The sequence below is a fragment of the Falco peregrinus genome, chromosome 5 (genome assembly GCF_023634155.1).
Source record: "Falco peregrinus isolate bFalPer1 chromosome 5, bFalPer1.pri, whole genome shotgun sequence".
Classification (NCBI taxonomy): Eukaryota; Metazoa; Chordata; class Aves; order Falconiformes; family Falconidae; genus Falco; species Falco peregrinus.
In genome coordinates, this window is record NC_073725.1 from 104115362 (window position 1) to 104126210 (window position 10849).

Here is a 10849-nt window from a genome sequence, read left to right on the forward strand (position 1 = left end):
AGATGCTTTATTCTATCAAATCTGGAGCAAGTCATTTTTCATTTTGGATTGTAATGTGGTATAAATGATAAGGGCCTGATTCAGAAAGCTTCCCCCCCTGCCACTGGCAGCCTGATGAGAAAGCTTCATAGTCACATCACAATAACCCTGAAGATAATCTACGGTTTGAGTCTTTGTGACTCAAAAAAGCTGCTGGCTTTTAATACAGGGGAAAGACTGAGGTTTTGAGCTCTTAGTTAGGATGCCTGAACCTAGCTTGTCATCACAGGATTTTTAGTTCTTTTTATATCTTTTACTAGACATAGGGTGTTGAGGCAAAAGTGTGTTTCTCCTAGAACGTTTCTGTGCTGCAGTCGTGTCTCTGGGAGTACTTTGGGTCTAATTGACATCTCAGAGAAGGTAACATGTAATTGAATGGAGAATGTCTGGTGGTTAAGGCAAAGGAGGAATGAGAGATAGATGAGGTTTGCTGCAAACTTTTCACTTTTTTTCTCATATGACCTGATGGTGTGTCTCACTTTCCACTCTAATCATTTGAACATTGCATGTATGATTCACTTCCACGTGTTAAAACTCACCAAATTTGACTTCAATAACCTAGAGTAGCACAGACAGATGAGGGGAGGGTCATCACGATGTCATGTGTTGGAGCTGGACAGGTTACAAATCTTATTTATACTGTGGCAGGACACACAGGCTCCATTTAGAACCAGAGGCTGATGGTGCTGGCATTTTACTAATGCATACAAGTCCTGGTGCCTGCCCTGAAGACCTTACCACCCATAAAGACAAATAGCAAATATAGGATTTGCGTGAGGGTGATTGCTGAAAAGGGTCAGTCCCTTAGTGAACTTTAAACTTTTTTTGAATGTTTATCTAAAAGTTCGTGCAAACGGAGGTGGGTTTCTTTGATCTGAGATTCTCGTGAGAACTGTCTTTTGTGATTTCAACTGCTCCCTGGCTTGTGTCAGAAATGCTGTGAGTGGCGTCTCCCCGGGGATTTGGCATAGCCCAGGTTTTAGCTGGGCTGGAAGGGAAGCAGGGCAAGATTTATGCATCGGAACAGGGCTTGTGGTAAAGAAATTTTTATTGGCATCTCTTATGTTGTCCTAATTTGAAAGCTTCGATTCCTGATGATCATGCTGGGCATAGGTTCAAGGTTTCATTTGCACTTGGCTCAGCTGAGATGCTGGAGGAAACTTCTGTGATGGGAGGCAGATCCTTTTCCTTCAAAAACATAATTTCTCAGTAGATGGTAGGATCGGATTAGAGCTTCCTTTAAGAATCCAGTAGGGATTTGCTTGAATTTTTCTAACTCTGCTTCTCTGATGCGGTGTGATGATTAAAGGAGAGCTTTTCAGGTGTGAGAGTGATCTGGCTACTTGCTTCTGCGGGTTTTTCAGTAATTAGAGCTCACTGAATGAAAAGCTTGGTGCATCCATACACTACCAATTCCTAAGAGAATGCGTGTTCGTTCTTTATTACTCCTAAATTATGTTATTGACTGACTATTAACAGACATTACTTTCCAACCCTGAGACAGCTGCTTTCTGGAAGAGGTTCAGTTATTCTTTGTTTGTGCCTTTTCCCATTTGCTACTTAGCAAGATGCTCAGTGGCTTCAGTGGTAAGAGACAGAGCCCAAAAGCAGCTCTGAGAGCCGCTGCAGTTTGATGCAATTTAGTGGCTGACATAACATAAGGCTACTTTTGTTAAGGAGCTAATGAAGGGGAGTGTCGGTCCCTCTGTCCCACCCAGAGCAAAAGGATAAGGATGTTCTCTCTGGCTGTATGTTGGGTCGAGGACTCGACCTCCAGTGAACAGACAAACATTGTGGAGCTGCTCTGTGCTGTCAGACTTGGTGCTGGGAGGGTTTATGTCATACAGAGCATCACTCCTGGGAAGCTGAGCTTGGACAGCATGGAGCAGCTTGCATCTGGATCTCATACTGCCATAACCGTCATTAAATAACACTTTAAAGTTTTAGAGTTCAATGTTCTTGTTTAAGTATTGAATAAAGGTTTTCTTTTAAGGGAATCTAGCTTAATCATCTGGTTGCATGGCTGACTTGAGTAGGAGCACTGAAATTCTGCAAAATTCCAAAATGCACCAGAGAATGAAAATCCTTACGCTTTCATAAACTATAGAAGACAAAGTAATTGGACTGATAGGTTTGTGATCTGTTACTGAGGGACATGAATGTGTGCACGGTAGAGGTAGGAAACCAGCACTTCCACCAGAACACGCAGCTGCTGTCTTAGGTGAAGTGAATACACTCTTTGTTTTTTGTTTCACCTTTCCTAGGTTGCTTAACCAACCTGCCTACTCCACGGGCTTCATTTAGAATTATGTGATTTTCCCCTTTTTTCTCACTCCTCGGGAACATGCAAGTCTTGTAAATTCCAGTTTATTTTTTAATCCTTTAGAAAGGCACCTAAGTTGGCCAATACACTGTGCAGCTGCCCCTCGAATCCCCTGTATTGCCTCCAGACAGTGTCTGTGCGTTAGTGCCAATCCGAAAATTCCCAGAGCGTATATCACCAGTGAGGTAATAGAAATTTGTATCTGAAAATGGGGTTATAACTACACATTAAAAAGTTGGATTAGACAGGTTATTATATGTATTATTACTAGGTTTTGACTACCTACAAACTAGGACACTAATCATGTAATTATGTTACTTGTGATTACCTAAAAATGCTTCCTCTTCAAATGGCCATTGCAAATTGGATCTTTCCTCTGCTGAAGTGACCTGTCTGTCAGCTGCTCACTGTGATTCATTAAATATGTTGCAACTGAGTTATAATCATCACTAGTTTTATAGAATGCATCCAAACCCAAGGATGACCTTTTTAATTTTCACTGAAACAGAAAGTCATAGGTGTTGGTATGTCTCCCTCACCTGCAGAAGTCTTGGTCCTAAAGCTCACTTCGGGTAGTTTTGGTTCTTGAGAGTTTCTTAGGAGCTTTCAAGGCTAAGAAAGCCTCCTGAGAGCAACATACCAGCATACAAAACCCAAGACATTTGTAAAATAATACTAATTTCTATAATTTCTTGGGGTTTATAAACTCGATTTCAGATTACTTTCTTTTGAACGTTTTGTTTTCAAAAGCATTCATCAGAGCACTGGGTTTTCATTTCCTTTCAACTGACAAATTTTGGAATCAGACAAGATACAACTCTGCTGCTGGACAAGGCTTAGAGGTAGAGAGAATGTCTTTTATTGGACAAACTAGTATGGCTGGAGATCTTAAGCAAACTTTGAGGCATATGAGCCCTTCAAGTCTGAAACAGAAGCTTCCAATGTTAAGCACATGCTGAATAAACAGCTGCTTGGGGTTTAGTTACATACCTGTCAATTAGACCATCTCAGCAGAGGTGAAGATAGTACGAGTATCTCTAGGTCGTAACAGTGACTACAAAATAGTGCTAGATTATTTGTAAGCACCATCTGGGACCCAGATAAAAGGTGGCAGAATTTTATGAGGAAGAGTCTGTGTCTTAGGTGTGGGAAAAATGTTTCTTTCGAAGGATCTAGCAGCAACATATGAAAGTTCCTATTTTATGCTTAGGAGTGTGTGTCCTCCAGAAATGACTTAAATGTGCTTCAAATTTTCTTCTCATTTAATCTTTGCAGGAAGCTCAGAAAATGGCTTTTACGTTTACAGCCTTTTCTGCTCTGACACAGGCAGAGTAGTCTTCAACATGGAAGCTGAAACCCTGTCCCTGGGGTGGCATGTCCATGCAGAAGGTCACATATGACTGACAATGCTGAGCCAGTGAGATCTGCTGTTCTGGTTTTGTCAATGATTACCCTGGCCTGACAAAGGTTCTGCCATGACTATTGTGGTAACTTCTCAGAGCTGATTGGGAGCTATTAAAGAGTGATAAAAATCAGATATTTCTGACCATGGTGATCAAAGGAGGAATTCAGTGATCCTACAATAGGTGCTTGGAGTTCCCCGGGCATTGCCATCAGTATTGTTTAATGACCCAAGTGCTACGGCTGTGTTGGGTAAATAGCAGCTTTGGCAGGCATATAGAAAAGAAGGTCTTAGGAGACAGGGGTTTCAGAGCCACAGCATAACTCACTTGCAAACTGCCCGCTTTCCCTGAATGCTGGCCGCTGTCATATTGTGACCGTCAGCCAGGAGGTTGACCCCACTTCCAGAATCCCGATTTATTCAGAAACCTGCGTATTTCCTCTCTCAGGTTTCAAACACATTGCTTGTGGTCTAAAGGCAACAGTTCCACCAGCTGAGCTGTTGAAGGTTTCTTTCTGGCTGAGGTTATGTACATATGTTAAAAGCTGGTGTCAGGTGGACTTTGCCTAGTAAGATTCTGAAATGTTCCTCCTTTAAGAACAAGGGTAATTTAATGCTCCTGCCCTGCCTATAGGAATAGTCTGGTTTGGGAGCACAAATCCTCCACTCTGCCGTGCTGAAAGACTTTAGCAACTTGTGCTAAGAAGTTGAGAGACTTGGTGCATGGCAAGTGTTATGCTGAGAGCTCAGTGAGGGTAGCCACCAAGTCCCCCGGCAACCCGGAGTGTTTTTTCCCCGTGTTATCTTTCACACAAAACTTGTGGGCATCCTCACACTGCTCAGTGTGTGGAGCAGTGGCTGGGGGGACGCTGGATTGCTGCATCTCGGGCTTCTCATACCTGAATCCCCCAAATTGCCTGAACCCACCACACATTGGACCTCTGTGAATGTCCTTCTTGTTCATGCTGACCAACAACCAGCCATTTCTCAGGCATGGAGTACGTGTGTGTGTGTGTGTGTAGAGTAGTAGTGAGTCATTTCTTTGGGGCTATTATTTAAGTCTTCAAACCATGGAAGGAAACCAGGAGCCTGTTTAGATGTCAGTAAAGGTCACTGGCTATTTTTATAGATTACATTAAAGAAAACCAAAACTGCACAAAAAGAATATTCAGATTTTGAAGTCAGATCTTTGCAAAACATTTTTGCTGCCAAACTATCGCAGATTGCTACAGAGCATGTGCAAACTGCTTTCTCAGGGGATCATAGTGTGGCCAAAAGTGTGTTACTCTCCCTGTTAAAAGTTATTCCCTGGCACCATCATGACCTTCCTGCCAAAATTTAATGAGTGCTCCAAAGTATAGCATTGAGATTGTTCAACCAAATGCTTGCAAAGAGATACCAGTTTTAGGCGGGAGGTGGTGGGTGGGCTCTGTGTTTGTGTTTTTTTTTAACTTGGGTAAACAATTTTTCTGTAGCGGATGAATTGCATCGGCTGAAATTTTCAGCCCAAATTCCAGCTGGGGCAGACAACCAACATGGGTAACTTTAATTCAAAAGATTAAAGTCTGGCAAAATTCTAAGCAATCAGAGTCTTATAATAGTGAGTTTTATACAACGTGGTCAGCCTATCAAAGGGAAATAATTTTTTCTGTCTGTTTTGGTTTTGATGTCATTCCATCAAACATTTAATTGGGAGACACAGCATTAGCTTGAAACTCATTTTGAAGCAATGAACATTAGTCAGACATAAATGGGCTGGGGGCAAACTACACGAGTGCCAAGTGGTAGGAGAGATTTTAACAAGGGGCTTTGCAAACCACTTCCCTGAATGAATAAAATCAAAGTGAAGTGGAAAACAGACCTCAGCCTGGGCTCTGATGGAAGGAAGCAGGGCTTGTACGAGAGATAGGAGGCACCTAAATGTTAGTCTTGAGCAAGATATGCGACTGCTTAGAAAAAGCAGGTTAGGTTGGGAAAGCTCTTAGGCAGCAGGCCTGGCATTGCAGGGATCTGGGCAGAGAAGTGGTGGACTTTGACAATGCGGTGCGGCTGAGCGGTGGCTTGATCCAAAAGCCTGCCAGCCTTTCTCTTGGGGACAGCCAGGGTAAATACTCTGGTGGTTTAGAGGCAATTTATGAGGTTAAATTGGAGGTTATGTGGTTAAATTGGCCCCCATGCAAATGTGGGTCAAAATGCTAATACGCCTGTATACAAAAACTGTGCAGGCAGCAAGCTGCTTGGAAAAGTCGTACGTGCAGTGACCAGACCTCAGACACCGTAACGTAAGGAACAACCTTTGCTAATTATCAGCTCTTGCCACTGCAGAGTATTATAGTTGAGGGACTGCAGGCCAGAAAGGCAGGTGGGACTTACTCAAGGTCTTATCTCAACTCGGAGCACAGCTGAAGGTTCATTTCCAGGTCCATAGTCTCACCGCTGGAGCAGGCTGCCCAGAATTACTGGGAATACGTTTGTTTTTAATCTTTGCAATGTTCTCCTTGCTGTGTTGCCTGGAATTTATCTCCAAAATATTTTGCAGGGGAAATGTGATTATAGAGCTAGAGCTTTGGGCTATGCATGCTTCTTTTCAGGCTCCCAATGTCTTTGGAAGGGGTAAGTGTTACTAACTTGCCTCCTTTGTTTTTTGACAAGGAGAGTAATTTTTTGTAAAAAAAACATTTTTATCCCTTACACTGAGTTCACAACAGCTTTAGCTTAACTCAGCCCACATTGCAGGAACTTCAGGAGGTGTTTTACATTTGTTAAAATAGATTTGGGTCTTTTATTGCTTTTATGACTCTATGACTACCTGGGGTCAGAGCCTTGCCGTGACTGGCATGTGCAGTGGGCAGAGAAGTCCTGCCCACAGTGGCATAAATGAGAGAAAGTTGCTCAAGCCTGGGATGAGGTCTGCTGAGCAAACAGCGTGCCCAGCCCTTCTGCAGGGGGGCTGAGTCTTCAGTTCCTGTCCAGCTCCTCACACAAAACCCTGTGCTTCCTCTCCTGTATCTCCGGAGCCTCGTCAGACCCTTCCTCTTCCCAGCGTATTGAATTGCAGCTGTCTCAAACCAAATGGCAGCGAATTGCCGCTCCTGAGCCTGCCCTTGTTTTTTCCCAAGCAGAAGGAAAAGGATGAAAGTTCCCAGTTTTGTGTGGTCACTGGCCAACTGTCCCAGCAAGCTCATATCTGCCCTGTTGAGAGACGTCTGTGCCCGTCTCAGCAGGGGGAGAGCATGAATGTGGCCGAGGAGCGCCGGTGTCAGGCAGGCATCACGCCTGCCTTTACCAGGCTGATGGGAACAGACAGGGACAAAGGTAAAGCTTGTGGCATGAAAAGGCTGCTTGTTGCAGCGTTTCATGGCCAGTGAGCATGACCACCCTTCAGGGCTAATTACCAAAGGAGAGAGAAGTATGTTCTTGTCAGCAGACCTACAGGGTTACTATTTAATGAAGCAGATATGCAGGTAGCTTGTTCAGTGGCATGAGAAGTGACTGACTTGTGTCCACAAGGATGTAGGTGTGCGTGGCGGGGTGCTTCAGGTGCCTTTCGACCCCCGGGCTTCTCTCTTAAGTGTAGTTGGGCACAGCTCTCCTTTTAGCAGTGGTGATCCGCAGCCTGCTTTCCTCTTCTCCGCTTTTTTCTCTCTAGCTTCTTAGCTCTCCTTTTCCCTTTTCTCTCTACCATTTTCCCCCTTTCCTTACCCCAGCAACTCTTGTTTATTCCATCCTGTCCTTTCATAGCGTTCCACCTTATTTTTCCTCCCCTTTTTCAATTACTGATGCTAAATGGCATTGAGCAGCAGTGTCATCACTATTTCATCAGGCCTGCCCCAGTTCCCTGCTAGTGGTTTGTAGAGCATGTGTGAGCTGGGAACAGCCAGTATCCTCCGTGTGCTTGCATCAGGGTCCCCTGCCGATCACAGTTGCTCCGCACATCTGACAAGTGTTACTTGTCCTTTTCTTGGGACTGCCCACGGAGGTGTGCAGGGGGTTGGTGAGCTGTGCCAAACCCTGGTGGTGTGCTGGCAGGGTTACAGCGAGTGTGAAGATGCCTCCATGCTATAGGAATCCCTTTGTATTGCTGTGTAGTCATATGCCCAAAAGTTAGTTGTGTGTTAATCCAGTGCCTGTGGTGGTCTCTGTGGGAGAGATGGGACAAAACACAAGGGAATTAATCAAATGGTAATTCTTTTTTTCCCAAACCAGTGGGTATGGGCAGACCCGATGGCTCTTTCTGACTCCTAAACTTGTATTCTGATTTCATACAATTTATTCCATCCAGTATTACCTTTCAGACGTGTCCTGAATTCTAGGCTGGAGTATTGCTAAGAAGGAGCAGCATCCTATGGTATGACTCCTCAACATTTGTTACGGGAACTACTCATTTACTTCACTGCAACCTATGCTTTGACCTGACAGCAGAGCTATGTTTTACAGGGGATCTTTCTAACACAAAAGTTGATCAATATATGTATATTAGACAGTTATGGATCTCCTCTAACAATGTCCCTTGTGTGTTTACCAGAAATGATAAATTGATTGTAAAAATGTCACCTGCGCTGATGGTCCTCCCATGGTATTGGGAAGAACATGCCAACTGAAAATTTAGCATGACAGCAGAGATTTTGAAGCACAACAGCCTAGGTGTGTATGGGGAGCACAGACTGAAGAAGGGAGGATGTTTCAGGTCAGAAACGAAACGTGTTGGCAGAAACTTTGGGAGAAGACACATTATGTCTGTGTGACTCAGGCCTGCTATTCCCTACCTGTGGGGTTGACCCTTGGATTCTTTTTGTAGGAGGTGCTCCAAGCGAGAGTCAAAGCTGTGCTCCCACACAGATGCTCTGGGTCCCAGCCTCTTGCTCTGTGTCTCTACAGAAAAGACAGGGTGTTGAAAAGCAGCCCTTGCTGGCTCCAGGACCTGTCACCTGTCCACTTGTAGTGACACTAGGAAATGCACTTGTTTATAGTTGTGCTGCTTCACACACTCTATTTCTACCAACAGGATCCAGGCCAGCTCTGTGACTCTGCAGGCCTGTGCTGTCCCCTGGGAAGGGTCCTGCTGCTACACTGGCCACTGGTGACCTCGCAGGGGACATGGAACCGCTGGATGTCACAGCACCACAGGGAGCAGAGAAGGGTGCAACAGTATCACGAGCCAAGGTGGAAGGAGCAGAAAAAGTAGCAGCAACAGAGGAGGTGGCAAGCCCAGAGGGAGCGGATCTGGGTAGAAAGGTGGTCACTCCTGAAGGAGCAGCAGCAATAGTGGTGGAAGCATCAGAAAACCTAGAGGCGGAAAGCGTTACTGAAGCATTTGCCCGAGCAGCAGAAAGGATTGCAATATCAGAAGTAGCAAAAGTGTTGCAGTCAGCAATAACTGAGGTAGATGCCCCAGAAGCCTCGGGTTCCCGCTGGGGTGAAGGGCTGTGGGTGCGTGCTCCCCTTGGCTGGGCTCACAGGTACCCGCTGTCACGGGAGGCTGCAGCTCTGGCACCGAAGCTAAACCTGGCCTTTCAGCCTTGCCCTCTGACCGCCTCAGGTGCATGGGACCATAGTTCTGCTTAGCATCGAGCAATGGGGAGAGATCCTTATTGTGCAAAAATTGAAAGCCATCAAAAAAAAGAACCAAAAAGCCCCAAAAACCCCTCCCTGAAATTCCTGCTGAGAGTTTGTGCTCTTTTCCCATCTGGTTTCCCTCTGTCTTTCAGATGAGCTTTTTTTCATGATAGCGGGCACTTTATCACGCCTGGTATAGTTAAGGTTACAAAGCACTCTCCGTTACAGCCCCGCTAGCCACATGCTCATCCTGTTCCAAAACATTCATATTTGGGGATCAAAAAAGGTCCATGCGTGGTGTTTACTCAGAGAAGAATTTTTATTTGACATTTGAGCAATTATGCCTTGTGTTGTTCGTGAGTTTGCTGAGGGTGATAAACGCACTTTTCCCATTTGAAAAACCTGTCTTTTAACGTTGATGATGTGGTGACAGATTTTCGGCAGGGCTGGGAGTTGGGTTTACCAGGGCTCCATGCCCACCCCGAGCACCAGATTTTCAGATGTGTTCAGCACCCAGCAGCTCCCTGTTGGGTGTGAGGCTCTTGGACATGTTTGTTCCCATGTGTGGAGCCCATTTGAAAAGCTGCCTGCCTGCAGCACCACTAAGCATCCACTTTCTGCTCACAGGAAAATCTGGATGTCATCTCCCCAGGCTCGGATTTCATTTTGGTTTGCAGGGTCAGCTTGCTGCTATCACCATTTCCTGGGTTCCAGAGCTGTCCTGAACACACGGAATTTCTGTAGGATATGTTCCTTTAACTTATTTCACAGTTTGAGCAAGTAGTTTCACTCAGAAAGGGCTCTTCAATGCATGTTTGAGTTTTGGTGTGTTCTTATGCCTAGTGGAGATCAGCTGGATTTAGGCACATGCCAAAACAATTCTCCAAATCAGCCTGTGAATAGGGACCTTTACTTTTAAATATCAGCAGCTTACTTCCTAGTGACTTTTCCAGTGCTCATTTATTTATTCTCTTGACTTTTCAGCTCAAAGAGAAGAGAAGCACGTGGCTAAAGCCAAGGAATACCACTCCACAGGAGGAGGAGTAGGACTGGATGAAAGAGGGAGAGGTGAAATGAAATGAAGGAGAGGTGATGTTCTGGGTCATACCTAACAGGGGGCTGGTACCCTGACACTGTGACCGTTCCTGGAATGCAATAGGGCTGCCAATTACATCTCTCTTGTCACTGCCTATACTACTGAAAATAAAGATGTGCCATATTCCACACACAGTAGTGTTCAGGGTCTTCCTTTGTCTCCTGGTTTTGTGAAATAGTGGCTCTGCACCTTTTCCTCAAAGATGAGGAAGAGCCAAATGTGCTGTTCATGTTGGAAAACATGCTGCTGGCATGAAATTATATAAAAAAGAAATAGTGTAAATGTGGGGTCAAGTTTTTGTGCCTGTAGGCTAAGAGATGGTCTATGGGAGCACAGGTAATGTGAATTAATTTCACATCCTAACAAAGCAGGTGCATTTACGAATCTATCCAGCTTGCTCCGTCTCTGAAGCATTTCTCGCCTAGATGGGAAT

The 10849-nt window shown here is 44.9% G+C and overlaps 1 long non-coding RNA gene across 4 annotated transcripts in view; it reads left to right on the forward strand.

Moving 5' to 3' along the window:
• LOC114013641 (uncharacterized) overlaps positions 1-10548 on the forward strand; it is a 38017-nt gene extending 27469 nt beyond the window's left edge. For 3 of the 4 annotated variants that reach the window (XR_008747608.1, XR_008747607.1, XR_003556721.2), the window contains 2 exons: positions 8770-9146; positions 10305-10548. This is a non-coding gene — a long non-coding RNA (uncharacterized LOC114013641). Of the gene's footprint in view, positions 1-927; positions 1075-8769; positions 9147-10304 lie in introns of those variants that run through there. The other variant, XR_003556720.2, reaches the window with a different exon arrangement.
• Positions 10549-10849: the final 301 nt, after the last annotated feature.